Here is a 16791-nt window from a genome sequence, read left to right as displayed (position 1 = left end):
GAAGCATATGTCGAGAGGATTCCGGAACAATTGACGGAATCGAATTCGGAATTTCCTACGAGAAGTTATAGGGTCTACGAATATTTCCTAAAACGGCAAAAACGACGTTTCAGAGGCCCAAACGGAGGAATTTTGCGATTTCAGTCCCTACCTCACGACTTTAGGGTCGTGAGTCTTGATCGTTGGGCCGTTTCGGAGGGGATAGCGTCGGCCTCGAGTCAAAATTCGTCCGAAAATTTTTCGTTCTTTTTTTTTCTTCGAAAATCGATTTTTTTTCCACTCGGATTATGAACCTGGCGGCTCTGATACCATTTAAATGTCACGCCCCGAAACTCGGGATTGACACCGACGTTGTTTAACAATCACACAATCGAAACAACAAGCCTTTCGTAGCACAGTATAAACCGAACCAGTTTATATATCATAATTTCCACGAAATAAACATTGTCTTTACAATAACGAAATCCAACGAAATAGTAAATAATGCGGAAGCGTCTTACAATTCTTTAAATCAGAAAATTTGAAATAAAGCCTATTACTAATCTGGCAAATCACCAACCCCAAAATTTTTCCGACTCTTCGTCCTCAACCTGCTCTTCGGACTTATCTGGGAGGGAGAGTAAGGGGGGTGAGTATTTTGGGAATACTCAGTAAATGGGGGACTTTGAACACAACATAACCAATTTAATAACATTTTCGAAACATATCATAAACGTACTGCATGCTTTTCATAATCGTAACGTAAATACCATAACGTAATAACACTGCGATTTTTCACCTTTTGATCGAGCAAAACTTGCACAGTGAATAATCCCAAAATTTATTTTATAAATGAAAGCTCGATTTAAATATCGCAAGTGCACGATAGTCAAGTTATAATAAACGTAAGTAAATACGAGTATCGTTCCACAAGGACTGCGTTACACTATTTTTATTTTCAATTAAAATTTCTTTAGCAACGATAAATTGAGTTGATGATTAAACTAATGTAAAGTAAAGAATTAAAATAATTAAAATGCAAAGAAAACGTGTTCAAGAACGCAATGATTAATTTGGATTAAATCAAATGGGAAATGAATTTGTTGGGAATTATCAGTTCACCTACCGCTCGTGTTTAACTAATTACACTCGACTTTTACTCGTGCGTCCGACGGAATTCCCTAGACTAATTAATATACTCTGTCGAGCTATATTAATACTAATCAAAAACATGCAGTATTCAAGTGTCCTCAAATATTTAACAGTTCAAGATTGCATTACATTCTATGGAATCCACTAGCTTTCATTCGGGTGAACTATCACTATCGACACGTACCCAATTCCGTATATCTACTAAAATTGTAAATCCGTGGTTTATACTATTTGATCGTATTGTTAACTATTCTATCGAACTCATCAACAACATGGAATAATCAAAGGAAGTTAGCTAGGCTTCGATTGAAACACGAAAGAACAATAGCATAAACAAATCACTAATAAAAACGTCGAGAAATAATGTTCAACACCGAGTACGGGGTAGGATCCCCTCAAATCCCAACAAATCTAGAGTTTAGCTACTGAAATTCATGATAAAAACCAACAATCAATGTAAGAAATAAAATACTGAATAATGAAAATACTAAAGATGACGATGGATGACGGCCACGACGCGTGGAAATCTCGAGGTCTTCGAAATCTCCTTTGCTCCTAGCCTCCTCTCCAAGAAAAATGATGAAAAGTCTGATAAAGATCAAAAAACGGCCGCTGCTCTCGTGTGTTAGGTTATAGTGTAGGATAGAGTCCCTAGAAATTTGGAAACAAATCTTTCTCAATCTCGCTTCTCGCTAGGGCGGTATATTTTGACCACCCTAGCGAGAGGTCCTCGAATAAGCTTCCTCGAGCATGTCCCTGGTTTCGCTGGGGCGGTCACTTTTGACCGCCCTAGCGAGACACTTGCGCAAAATAATCCTCGGCCAGACCACAATGCTCGCTGGGGCGGTCACTTTTGCCCGCCCTAGCGAGACCTCTTCGATATTATGCCAAAGTTTCTCCCACTTTTTGGTTCAATTCCTACAAAATAACCACAGAATACACGAGATTAGTCAAATGCTCAATAATGCTAAAAAATTGCAAAATTCAACTAAAACAAACTAATATGATGCATGAACGCGACTCAAAACCAACACTAAAAACACGTAAAAACGAGTCCTATCAACCCCCTCATACTAACCTTTTGCTCGCCCTCGAGCAAAATAGGTTAAAGCACGAGATTCTAAACAAACAAAACAAACACAAAATACTCAAACAAGAAATAACCAACTCAAGTAAATGTCAATGGTGAGTTAACAACTGTTATGCTCATGCCTCAGTGAACTTTCCCACACACAAATTCATAATCAAGTCGAATCACAAACGAATACTCATTCTCATCTACACATAAATCTCGACACTAATTTGAACGTGTGTGTGTGTCATGATGGGTCTAGTCATTCGTACTTCAAATAGATCAATCATCCGATCATGCGAGTCACTCAATTAGCACTTCAATACAAGTATCACTAGCATGCACTCCCGTGTCCATTTATCACTAACCATAATTTGAACTTTATTCGATTCTTAAGTGCAGAGAAGGGTGTCGAAAATAAGGAAAATAAGCTCAAGTGGCTAACAGTCGGGAGTACACCGATCATTTTCATTGTGCAATCGTCAAGACTTTTCGTCTGACTTTCCTCGTCTCCTTACATCTCCCACTTTTAGCCCAGGAATAGAATTCCATTCCTTTTATTTCGGCTCCCCCTCACCTTACATCTCCACCAATTTTTTCTTTTTCGATATATATATATATATATATATATATATATATTTTTTTTTCATTTTATGCACAATTTTCACACGTGTACTCCCTAGGCTAAGAATATATACTTTGGATTACAGCTGGTTAGGAGTATGATATTTTAATTCAGTGCATTGAAAAAGGGGGTATATGTAAAGTTCAAGACAAATCACATGTTCTCATTCAAGGTCCCAATTAGTGACTTATTTTCACGGGTTTACATGCTAAATCAACTCATAAATGATGCCTTTCAAGTTAACCACACAAAACCTTCAAATTTCACCATTATTCCTACAAAATTCTAGTCCCCACACATATGTGCTCAAAAAGTTCAACTTTGTGCCAAAATTCATGCTTTAACAATCAAGAGTACCATTCATGAGGTGACCCAATCAATACTTTTGTATACTATCAATTCAACATCATCATTGGCTCATACACTATGTCTTCTCACCATAAACAACACCAAATAAAAGAAATGCAACAATTTAAAACCAATTAACTAAGCAAACAAAACAATCTACCCCCCTCATACTAGAGTTGTGCAATGCCCTCAGTGCACAAAACGAAACAAACACTAAAAACATAAAAAAACTCATGAATGTAAATGCAAAGAAAGAATATGCAAAATAAAAAGCAAGGGGAAACAGTGAACTCCCCTAATCAGAAATCGTCCTCCTCCTCATTCTCAGGCGGTGGGACTCCCTCTTCAGCCGCTGGGGCATAGGATAATGGTATTGAAACTGGAAGGGTGGCGGGTATGCTGGTGTAGGTGGCCGGCCGGATGTGTCTATGCCCAAATGAGTTGAGATCCCCTGCACCAAGTATTCGATGTTCTGAATGTGGGCTTGATTAACGGCCTGGTACTCAGTCTGATAAGTGGCCCAAGCGCCCAATTCGTCGAGGCGATCTCGCATGGCACGGCGGCGTGGCTGCGGAGGTGGTGGTGTATGTCCTAAGGCCGGAGGTGGTTGAGCTGCTCCCCCATAATCGAAAAATACCTCCTCGGGCAGCTCAGCCTGTCTTTTCTCCCTCTTGGATCTATAAAGAGCCTCATCAATGGCTCTCATCGGCGGTAACCACTCATCATCATCTGCAAATATCACCCCCACTCGGGCACACAGCTCAGTCACTATCGTCGGAAAGTAAAAAGCCAAATTGCTGCTATTAATGCACATGTTAAGCTGTCCGAAAATGAGCCTGCCCACATCAATCACCATCCCAGTACAGATGGCATAAAGAACAACCGCCCGCTCACGCTACACATCACTCGTATGACCGACCGGCATCAATCTCTTAGACAAGAATGCATACCACAATGCCCCCTCCACTTTCAAAAACTTTTCAAGAAAGATCGTGTAAGTCCCCGATTGTTTCCACGTGGTGCCCGGATAACAGAGTGTGCGAATGATCAAATCATAATCCGGGTTAAGCACCCACGCCTGAAACACCGAATCGTCCACCGACGGTAAACCCAACATATCATTGATCGTCTTGGGATCATACGGGACTAGATGTCCCCTCACAAATGCCTTCGACTCATTTCCCTCCGGAGCATTGGCATAAAATTCACGCACAACCGGAACCACTGCTGCATTCGGTTGTGCTACAAAGGCATTCCACCCTCTTCTTTCTATTTGGGACTCCGAAAATTGAGCGATAAGAAACGAGCTAAATCCACGCTCAGGGATTGGTTTCCTATGTAGTCTAGCATGCTCAAATCTTTCCCTAGCTTTTTCATTCACAAACATAGATGGAGTGGAACGAGAACTAGAAGCACCCTGAGTTACCTTAGATCTTTTGGGTGCCATGTAGAGATTGGAGTGCACAAAGTATCCAACCGCCGGAAAATTGTTGAGGGTCGCCGGAGAAGCTCACCGGAATATGTGGAAGATGACCGGAGTTGCTTGAAAGACCGCCAGAGAAGAAAATCTTGTAGCCTAAATGCTTCCTCGTGGAGTGTATGGACCAAGATTGAGTCTTTGCCCTGAAAAATCACCAAATAATAAGGATTGAGTACAAAAGATGGAGGGGGGTGCCGAAAATCGGAGGGGAGGAGTAGGGTTCGAAGTGGGGAGGAAAAGAGAAGAGGAAAGTATTTATAATCTGCGCGACTCGCTAGGGCGGTAAAAACAGACCGCCCGAGCGAGAAGTTTTCGGAAAAAAAAATTTTTTGTTAATCTTGCGACTCGCTAGGGCGGTCAAAATCGACCGCCCGAGCGAGAAGTTTTCGGGGAGAAAAATTTTTTTTAATCTGCGCGACTCGCTAGGGCGGTATATTTTTCCCGCCCTGGCGAGACGTTTTCGTAAAAGGCTTTTCTTTAAAAACGAGTACCCGCTGGGGCGGTCAGTTTTGACCGCCCGAGCGAGAAGTGTTCGGGAAAAAATTTGAATGCAATGCCATGCAACTACCTAAATGCAAATGATGCGATTAATAACTAAAAAAAAAAAAACTATAATCAAAATCAAAATAAGGAGTAGAAGTAGTTCTCAATTTATAGTCTAGAGCTCGACTCTTCACCCATGTCCTCAATGACTGTCATGGAGCCGAGTGACTCCAATTTGTGGCTCAATTGTGCCACCGATATAGTGCTTCAATCTTTGAGCGTTCACAGTAAATGTCCCGTCCTTGCCATCATGCAACACCACTGCACCTGATGGGAACACCTTGGCTATAGTGAATGGTCCTGACCACCTTGACTTTAGCTTGCCCGAAAAGAGTCGTAAGCGAGAATTGTATACCAACACCGCTTCACCCACTTTGAATTCCCTTCTTATAATGTGTTTGTCATGGGCTCGTTTGGTGCGTTCCTTGTATGATAGTGCAAGATCATAAGCTCTTCCCCGAAACTCATCTAACTGATTCAACTGCAGCAATCGTTTTTCACCTGCAAGAGCAAAATCAAAGTTTAGTGCTTTGGTCGCCCAATATGCTCTATGCTCTAATTCGACTGGTAGATGACATGCTTTACCAAAAAGCAACCTATATGGTGTAGTGCCTATAGGTGTTTTAAAAGCAGTACGATACGCCCACAAAGCATCATCTAACCGAATGGACCAGTCCTTCCTATTCACATTAACCGTCTTCTCTAAAATCCTCTTAATTTCTCGATTGGATACTTCAACTTGTCCACTAGTTTGGGGATGGTATTGAGTGGAAACTTTGTGGGTGACACCATATTTGCCCAACAGTTTATCAAAAATTTTGTTGCAAAAATGGGTGCCACCATCACTTATGATTGCACGTGGTGCACCAAATCGATTAAAAATATGTTTCTTCAAAAATTTTAACACCACTTGTGCATCATTAATGGCACAAGCCTCTGCCTCCACCCATTTAGATACATACTCCACTGCCACCAGAATAAATTTCTTTGCAAAAGACGCAGGAAAAGGACCCATAAAATCAATCCCCCACACATCAAATATTTCACACTCAATAATGTTATTTAAAGGCAACTCATGACGGTTGGAAATATTACCTGTGCGTTGGCATCTATCACAATTGAGAACATACAAACGAACATCCTTAAAAAGAGTTGGCCAATAGAAGCCACATTCAAGTACCTTAGATGCCGTCCGTATGGGTCCAAAGTGACCACCTACCTCACGGTCATGACAATGGTTTAGAATTTGATTGGTCTCCTCCTCCGCCACACATCTTCTTATCATGGAGTCTGCACAAATCTTAAACAAGAACGGTTCCTCCCAAAAATAATATTTCACGTCTGAAAAGAATTTCTTTCTTTGGTGAAACAATAAATTAGGTGGAGGTGTGCCAGTGACAAGAAAATTTGCAAAATCGGCATACCAAGGGTACACATTTACCTCAAGCAATTGTTCATCAGGAAACCAGTCATCTATATCATCGTCACTGCCCTTAATTTCAACATGCTCAAGCCTAGACAGGTGGTCAGCAACTACATTTTCCACACCCTTTTTATCTCGAATTTTGAGATCAAATTCTTGCAATAATAAAATTCACCTAATTAACATAGGTTTCGCATCTTTCTTAGCAAGCAAGTATTTTAGGGCAGAATGATCTGTATACACAGTTACTTTAGACAGAACAAGGTATGAATGAAATTTGTCAAAAGCAAATACTATAGCAAGCAATTCCTTTTCAGTAGTAGCGTAATTCAATTGAGCATCATTTAAAGTCTTACTTGCATAGTAGATGGTATGAAATACCTTGTTCTTCCTTTGACCCAGCACCGCACCAACAGCTGTATCACTAGCATCGCACATCACCTCAAACGGTAGCTCCCAATCAGGGACAGTCAGAACAGGTGCTGTCACCAAGCTTTCCTTGAGTATCTCGAATGCATGCAGACAAGTAGAATCAAAATTAAATTCAGCATCTTTCATCAACAAAGAGGATAAAGGTTTAGCAATTTTGGAAAAATCTTTAATGAAACGCCTATAAAAACCAGCATGGCCTAGGAAACTTCTAACTCCTTTTATTGATGAAGGTGGGGGTAAGTTTTTGATTACTTCCACCTTGGCTTTGTCAACCTCAATTCCATTCTCCGATACTTTGTGTCCTAACACAATCCCCTCTTGAACCATAAAATGACATTTCTCCCAATTCAACACCAAATTGCTCTCCTCACATCTAACTAACACCAAGTTCAAATTCTCTAAACATTCATTAAATGAGGAGCCAAAAATAGAGAAGTCATCCATAAAGATTTCAAGAAAATTTTCAGTCATGTCATGAAAGATAGCGGTCATGCATCTTTGAAATGTTGCAGGTGCATTGCATAAACCAAAAGGCATACGCCTAAACGCAAAAGTACCATAAGGGCAAGTGAAAGTAGTTTTCTCTTGGTCCTCAGGTGCAATTGTCATTTGATTGTATCCCGAGTATCCATCTAAAAAGCAATAAAATTCATGACCTGCTAATCGTTCAATCATTTGATCGATAAATGGCAAGGGAAAGTGATCTTTACGGGTTGCATCATTCAATTTCCTATAATCTATGCATACACGCCAACCCGTAACAGTTCTAGTGGGAATCGACTCATTTTTTTCATTAGTAATAACAGTAATCCCACCCTTTTTAGGCACACATTGTACAGGACTTACCCACGCACTATCAGAGATAGGATAGATAATACCTGCATCCAGAAGTTTAATTGTTTCAGCTTTTACTATCTCTTGCATCTTTGGATTGAGTCTCCTTTGTGGTTGTGCTAGAGGTGAGTATTTATCTTCCATCAGAATTTTGTGCATGCAGATCGAAGGACTTATCCCTTTTATGTCCGAAACCTTCCAAGCGATGCTCCTTGAGAACTCCCAAGAGCTTACTCTCCATATCATCTGTCAAAGAAGAGGAAATAATAACAGGCAATTTATTATTTTCTCCTAGATATACGTACTTGAGATGTGGAGGTAATGGTTTGAGCTCCAAAGTAGGTGGCTCCTCTAGGCTTGACTTTTGAGGCATTAAATCTTTTCTGTCTCCCAATTCCTCTAGTCTAAGCCTCACTTGCTTTCTCCAAGGTGGAATGGCATTCAAATGAGCTACCATCTCCATCTTTTCCTCGTCTAGCTCGTCCTTCTGTTTTTCAGTAGTGAGAGTGGCCTCCAATGGTTCTTTCAATCCATCCTGCACAAAATCACAAACAAGCGAATCCAAGACATCAATACGAAAGCAACTATCATTGTGCATTTGTGCTTGAGAGTATTGAAAACATCAAAAATAATTTCTTCTTCTCCAACTCTCAGTCTCAATTTCCCCTCCTCAACATCAATCAGTGCTTTCCCTGTAGCCAGAAAAGGTCTCCCTAGGATTAAAGGCATCTCTAAATCTTCCTCCATGTCAAGTACCACAAAGTCTGCAGGAAAAATAAACTTATCCACTTTCACCAGAACATCTTCGATAATCCCACGTGGATACTTGACAGATCTGTCAGCCAGCTGCAACGACATCCTAGTTGGCTTGGGTTCACCTAATCCCAGTTTCCTAAACACAGAAAAAGGCATCAGATTAATACTCGCACCAAGATCACATAAAGCTTTATGAAAATTAATGTCACCAATAATGCAAGGTATCGAGAAACTCCCTGGATCTTTTTGCTTCGGAGGCATCTTGTTTTGAACTAAAGCGGAGCAATTTTCGGTCAAATTCACCGTCATATGATCTTCTAGCTTCCGCTTATTTGCTAAGATATCTTTCAAGAATTTTGCATAACTTGGCATATTCAATAAAGCATCAGCAAAAGGAATGTTAATATGCAATTTTTTAAATATCTCAAGAAATTTACCAAATTGTGCATCTAATTTAGCTTTCTTCATTGCTGCAGGAAAAGGTGGAGGGATAACAATTTTATTCTGTGCAATAGGTGTAGATGTAGAGTTAGAAGACTTACCTCCTCGATTTTTCACCTCATCCTCACCGTGCTTGGTCTTTTCCTCATTAGACCCGAGTGTTTTTCCACTACGCAATTCCACCGCCTTCACATGTTCTCTTGGGTTAGTTTCCGTGTTGCTTGGTAAAGTTCCTTGCTCCCTATTAGCAATCAACTTAGCCAATTGTCCAATTTGATTCTCTAACCCCTTTATGGATGCATCTTGGTTCTGAAATCTCGTCTCTGTTGCAGAAATAAATTTAGTCATCATTTGCTCTAAATTGGACTTCTCCTCCCGAGACGGTTCTGGCTTGAATCCTTGGTGCATCACATATGGTGGACCTCTTTGTTGGCGATGTCGGTTGTTTTGACCTCCCCATGAAAAGTTTGGGTGATTCCTCCATCCCGGATTATATGTGTTCGAGTAAGGGTCATTTCTAGGACGGTTCTGGAATCCCACTTGTTTTACCGGTGCTCCCTCAGGCACATAGAATGGGTTGCCATCTTGGCAATCCTGCACATCATGCTCACCCCCACACTTATCACAGAAAATTTCTTGCAGACGCATAGCCGACCCACTCATGCTCATCCCATCAATCTTTCTATTCAAAGCCTCTAACTGTGCTGAAACCGCCGACAAATCATTAACTTGATTAACTCCAGCACCTCGTCTCTGCCTATCAGACTGAGGATGATAGCTACTAGCAGCCATCTCCTCCAATAACTCATATCCTTCCTCCACCGTCTTTCTCAGTAAGTTACCACAGGCAGCAGCATCTATCATAGTACGGTTAGGAGTAAGCAGACCATAGTAGAAAGTTTGAACAACTAACCCAAGAGGCAGCTCATGGTGTGGACATCTCCTCAACAAGTCCTTGTAGCGCTCCCATGCCTCGTAAAGTGACTCTTGCTTATATTGAGCAAAAGTAGTAATGTCGGCTCTGAGCTTCATAGTCTTCGACGGAGGAAAGTACTTGATCAGGAACGCCTTTGCCATATCTTCCCATGTAGTAATAGACCCTACAGGCAAACAGTTTAACCACGACTTAGCTTTATCTCTCAGTGAAAATGGAAATAAACGCAAACGAATAGCGTCATCAGACACGCCATTAAACTTAAAAGTATCACAAATTTCAAGAAAGTCAGCTATATGAGAATTAGGGTCGTCAAGTGCACTTCCCCCAAATTGGACAGTGTTCTGAATCATCTGAATGATAGCTGGCTTGATCTCAAACTGATTAGCTCGGATGACTGGTCTTACGATGCTTGGACGTGCTCCATCAAGAGACGGCTGTGCATAATCCAACATCGGTATACGCCTTGGCTCCTCTCTTTGTTGATCGCCTTCCATTCTTTCCTTCGCTCTTTGCTGCTGTAGTCGACGTCTAGCTGTGCGTTCGATCTCGGGGTCAAAAGGCTCAAGCTTAAACTCGAGTGATCTTCGCATGCACCACAAGAAAAATCTGCAACACAATGAGAGTATCAAATAACAATAAAATAAATAATACTAAAGAATTTAACTGAAAAATAAAAAATTGTGAATCAACAGTCCCCGGCAACGGCGCCAAAAACTTGATCGAGCAAAACTTGCACAGTGAATAATCCCAAAATTTATTTTATAAATGAAAGCTCGATTTAAATATCGCAAGTGCACGATAGTCAAGTTATAATAAACGTAAGTAAATACGAGTATCGTTCCACAAGGACTGCGTTACACTATTTTTATTTTCAATTAAAATCTCTTTAGCAACGATAAATTGAGTTGATGATTAAACTAATGTAAAGTAAACAATTAAAATAATTAAAATGCAAAGAAAACGTGTTCAAGAACGCAATGATTAATTTGGACTAAATCAAATGAGAAATGAATTTGTTGGGAATTATCAGTTCACCTACCGCTCGTGTTTAACTAATTACACTCGAATTTTACTCGTGCGTTCGACGGAATTCCCTAGACTAATTAATATACTCTGTCGAGCTATATTAATACTAATCAAAAACATGCAGTATTCAAGTGTCCTCAAATATTTAACAGTTCAAGATTGCATTACATTCTATGGAATCCACTAGCTTTCATTCGGGTGAACTATCACTATCGACACGTACCCAATTCCGTATATCTACTAAAATTGTAAATCCGTGGTTTATACTATTTGATCGTATTGTTAACTATTCTATCGAACTCATCAACAACATGAAATAATCAAAGGAAGTTAGCTAGGCTTCGATTGAAACACGAAAGAACAATAGCATAAACAAATCACTAATAAAAACGTCGAGAAATAATGTTCAACACCGAGTACGGGGTAGGATCCCCTCAAATCCCAACAAATCTAGAGTTTAGCTACTGAAATTCATGATAAAAACCAACAATCAATGTAAGAAATAAAATACTGAATAATGAAAATACTAAAGATGACGATGGATGACAGCCACGACGCGTGGAAATCTCGAGGTCTTCGAAATCTCCTTTGCTCCTAGCCTCCTCTCCAAGAAAAATGATGAAAAGTCTGATAAAGATCAAAAAACGGCCGCTGCTCTCGTGTGTTAGGTTATAGTGTAGGATAGAGTCCCTAGAAATTTGGAAACAAATCTTTCTCAATCTCGCTTCTCGCTAGGGCGTTATATTTTGACCGCCCTAGCGAGAGGTCCTCGAATAAGCTTCCTCAAGCATGTCCCTGGTTTCGCTGGGGTGGTCACTTTTGACCGCCCTAGCGAGACACTTGCGCAAAATAATCCTCGGCCAGACCACAATGCTCGTTGGGGCGGTCACTTTTGCCCGCCCTAGCGAGACCTCTTCGATATTATGCCAAAGTCTCTCCCACTTTTTGGTTCAATTCCTACAAAATAATCACAGAATACACGAGATTAGTCAAATGCTCAATAATGCTAAAAAATTGCAAAATTCAACTAAAACAAACTAATATGATGCATGAACGCGACTCAAAACCAACACTAAAAACACGTAAAAACGAGTCCTATCACCTTTAACGGTTTACTGACGTCAGTCCCTAAGTTTTAATCCTCGAAGGGGGCGAGGCCATAATCATTGAAAATAATCATATTAGCATATAAAATAGCATTTAGGACACTGCCATGACGTTTACTAATTTTTAGGTGTAAAAAGAACGTTTTACCCCTGGACGTAAAATTTCACATTTTTGATTTTTTTTTCTTAATTCCATTGACTCTAACATGTCCCAAATAATTATTTAAGCTCACATGAATTTTTTCATATTTTTATTTAGCCTAAATCAAGTACTTTTAATTTATTCTTTAAATATGACGTATTAATGTGTTTTAATCCCGTATTAAACCAAACCTTAATATAAAATTCCCAAATTAAAAACTTAGACTTATAATAACTATTTAAGCTTAAATATAATTTTTCATAATTTTATGAAGCTTAAAACTAGGCTTTTCAATTAACTCGTTAATTAGCGTTTCGTGCGACGATTAAATCCCGATTAAATCCAAAACTCGTTATTTTGATCCCAAATTTTTAACATAGCCTTTTTATTATTTATTCTACCCTTTCATGTCATGAACCACCCCCGTGGACCCACGGAATCAATTTTGGCTTAATTAATCTCGTTTTTGACCCTTCGACGAACACACCGAGCCATCTCCTAATTTACCCGAGCCACTGCCCGAGCCACCTTGAACCAAAACCTAGTCAACCCATCTAGGGACCCTACTGTGCAAGCCCAGCCCGTAAAACAAGCCATGGCCCGCTCAAAAACCTTCCTGAAACTGAACCCAAAATCTGCATGTTTTGTGCGTGACACTTACCACCTTACCAAGACTCCTAGCCAACTAGGACTCCTCTATCCACCTAACCAACGATCACCTAGGACCCTCACCAACCCTGGACCATGCCGAGACTCGACCCAGACCAACCCAGCCCCTAGAACCCGAGCTGCGAACCACTGGACTACATGACAGCAACTTACGTGTGTTTATGGTGCTCCCTTGCTTCTCACGTCCCTCTCGAGCCAGCAGCAACCCGAGCCGCCCCAGCCCCTGCCCAGACCATCTTGCACCCTCTTAGAACCCTAAGGACCTAGCCCAGCCCAGCCTAGAGCCCCATGGCCGAGCCACTTCTCCCCTAACCCAACTGTCAACCTGCGCGCTATCCTTGCTCTCGGGTGGAGTCCTTCTTGGCAAGGACTCCTCCCGGCCCCTTATTTCCAAGTCCTAGCATGGCTAGGACTCTTCCATGACTCAAACCATGACCCTGCCCTGACCCCAGATGAACCATGCAAGGCCTAGCCTCTTATTCCCCAACATCCGAGCCCTCACAGTACACAACACCATGTTCAGTTCCAGCTTCACATTTCTGTTTTGTTTTGTGCAGCGTTTTGTTGCTTTTGTGTGTGATTCTAGACCTTTAAACTTGTGTAAATACATGCTTATTCATATCATAGTTCATGGCAGCCCCTTAAACATCATATAAACATGATTTGGATCCAATAACAAAGGTTTAAACACAAGCATGAGCATAGTTACGAAATTGTGAATTGTGTGACTTGTTTTCATGCAAAAATTCAATAAATAAAATACTATGGTGTGATGATGAGTAAAAGGAGAATATGGCGTGCCTTTGCGTAATTTACGCACGAATATACGTTGACGAATCGAAGAACGGCGACGAGAAACCTTGGATGAATTTTCCCTTGAACCTTCAAACTTCCTAATTGAAATTGTGTGTGCCGTGTCTTGAGTTTGAGGGGAGAGTTTGATAGAATTTTAAAAAGTGGGAGGCGTGTATATGTGTAGGGTTTGGGGAGGGTTTAATCATATTATATAATTTAATTAATAACTAATTAGGCTTAAGACCAATAAGGGATTTAATTAGGCCCATTAATCTTTAATTAAATACTAAAAATAAGTTTGTGAATTTATTAGCCGGGTTTTCAAAACGTTCGTATTTTGTTGAAAATCTAACACCGATAAAAATTACGTCCCGGCGTATAAAATCACCTCAAAACCCCTTATTTTCAAAAATAAGAAAAAGCAACACCCTTATTTTAAATAATTAAAAACAACTATTTAATAAAAATATTTTCTATTTTTCAACCCTCGGTCTCCGTTCCTCGATCGCAACTCGAATAACCTTTAAAAATATATTTTAATGCAATCATGTAGAAAAATATATTTTAAACATGTAAATATACACAACAAAATTAATCCATGCAATTAAAACCATTAATTGAAATGCACAAGGAATTTAATAATTTGCGCATGTGGTTTGCGTGGACTTTTAAATTTTCGGGGCGTTACACGTATAGACGGGAGTCGAAGCTCGATCGAATTTTTAAACCAAAAACCGAAAGTTTCATATGCATAAAAACCGAAATTATAAGTATTTAAAACAGCCCACTTACAGTGTTTGGATGTACAAAAAAAACGTGGAGTGTACGGCTTGGTTTGGATCACTTCGCGTTCCTCGTCCGGGTAGCGCTCCAGCTCGATTTCTAGCTTATACTTGGGACGATTTTTGGGCAGAGTTTCGGCTAGGGAATGCTGCTGAATTTCGTGGCTTTCAGCTCTAGGATTTCGAATTTTAGGGGTGGAGAATGAGTAGGGATCGTGTGGTATTTATAGGTGGAGGAGATGGATCTAAATTTGGTACAAGAATCCTATCAAAATCATGCCAAATCTCTCAAAATTGGCTCCAATTCTCTTGCTGATTTTCGAAAATATTGCTACTAAAGTTGGGAGATTCATTCTCTAATCCAATGCTCTTGATTAATTCAGAATTTAGTATTGCTAGATCCAACGGTTTTGGTGAAGAGTTTGATGATTTCCTTCCAAATAACCAAGCAATTAATCCTTACAAAATATTGGCATTTAACCTAAGGGAATTTTGAAAATATCTAGCTTTATTCATGCCTTAACTCTTTTAATTGTGTGATATTCAATTCTTGAAAAAAATCATTCCCAAATTTCGAAATTTGCTTGTACAGTATCTTGACATTGAGGACTTTCCATTCAGACAATTCCAATAACAAGATTAACAATATAATTCTCATTTATCCCAAGAATCCAATCCTAATAATTCCCTTGAAACAATGATTTAGATTGCTTAAAAGATCCGGTTCTCACACTGTGGACCCATGGATTCAATTTTAGTCTTATTAATTTTGTTTTTTGACCCTCAACCGATCAACCCGAGCCATCTTTTGATTTACTCGAGCCATGCCCGAGCCACCTCGAGCCAAACCCTAGCCAACTCATCTAGGCACCCTCTTGAGCAATCCTGACCCATAAAACCTAACCCTAGCTCATGCCCAAGCCCTGCAACCGAGCTACAAAAATCTGCTTGTGAGCCCTTCCTTGCCCAAGACTCCTAGTGACCCTAGGACTCCTCTAGACATCTAACCACTGATCACCCACGACCCTTACTGACGCTAGACCGGTCCCAAGCCCGAGCCACCCCCAGCCCAAGCCCCTGAGCCGTGCAGCAAGACCCTGCGCAAGCCATCTTCTAGTCGCAGCCCCTCCCTCACGTGAATTAGGAGTTTTTCCATGCTAGGACTCCTCCTCCTCTAGACCCCGACTCCCTCCACCTAGCCGCACCTGTACAACCCTCTAGACCTTCCTGCACCACGCCTGGACCTGCGCACCAGCCTAGGCGCTTGCACCAGCAGCACACCACTTTCTTCTTCAAGTGGGTCTTGCGCGTCTCCCCTTCTCCCCTACGTGCAGCAGTGCCCAGCCGCCCTAGGGCTCCTCCTAGCCTCTCAACACGACCCTAGCCAAGCCCCTACTAGCCCTGGCCGAGCCCCCTAGCCCCATGCAAACCATCGAGTTCCTTGGCCCCCACATGGACACACAAATTCTTCATATACCTCACGGCTCTCTTCCCTTAACCCACGTTTTTCCAGCTTTATTTTAAGAATTTGTGCAGCATAATCATGTGTTTTAGGACCCTTAGAAACGTGTTTGATCAAAGCCTAATTCATGGCAGCCCTTTAAACATCATACAAGCATGGTTTTGAATCAATAAACACAAGTTAAACACATGCCTATGCATAGTTGCAAAAATTGTGAGTGGTGTGACTTGTTTTTATGCAAATTCATAAACAATTACATAATATGGTGTGATGATGAGTAAAAGAAGAATATGGTGTGCCTTTGCGTAATTAACGCACGAAAAAAAAACCGTTGACGATTTGCGAAAACTGGACAAGAACCTTGGCTTGAATTCCCTTGTGCTTTTTCCGAAAATTTCTTCTACTTTGATGTGTTGTGTGCTGTGTGATATGGTGAGATTTCATAAAAGTGGGCGTGTGAAGTGTAGGGTTTTGGGGAGAGTTTAACATATTTAAATACTAATTAATCACTAACAAAGCTTTAGGCTTATTAAGCCAACAATTTAGGCCCATTAGTCTTAATTAGGATTTAATAAAATATCAACAAAGTTTTTATTTAAAATAATTTGTGAATTTATTAGCCGGGTTGCCAAAAAGCTCGCATTTTTATTGAAATCCAACAGAGATAAAATTTACATCCCTGCGTATAAATCACCTCAAAACCCCATAATTTCAAAAATAAAAAAAAGCAACACTCTTAATTTAAATAATTGAAAACAATTAACCAATAAAAATATTTTCTAATTTT

General features: G+C 40.4%; 1 non-coding gene across 1 annotated transcript; it reads left to right on the top strand.

The window, feature by feature from the left end:
* The first annotated feature begins 10007 nt into the window (after positions 1-10007).
* Positions 10008-10114, top strand: LOC142552428 (small nucleolar RNA R71). The gene has a single exon (XR_012821760.1). It is a non-coding gene; the product is annotated as a small nucleolar RNA R71 (small nucleolar RNA).
* The last annotated feature ends 6677 nt before the right edge of the window (positions 10115-16791 follow it).

The sequence above is a fragment of the Primulina tabacum genome, chromosome 7, assembly GCF_025594145.1.
Source record: "Primulina tabacum isolate GXHZ01 chromosome 7, ASM2559414v2, whole genome shotgun sequence".
NCBI classification, from domain to species: domain Eukaryota; kingdom Viridiplantae; phylum Streptophyta; class Magnoliopsida; order Lamiales; family Gesneriaceae; genus Primulina; species Primulina tabacum.
This window is presented reverse-complemented; position numbering and strand designations above follow the sequence as displayed.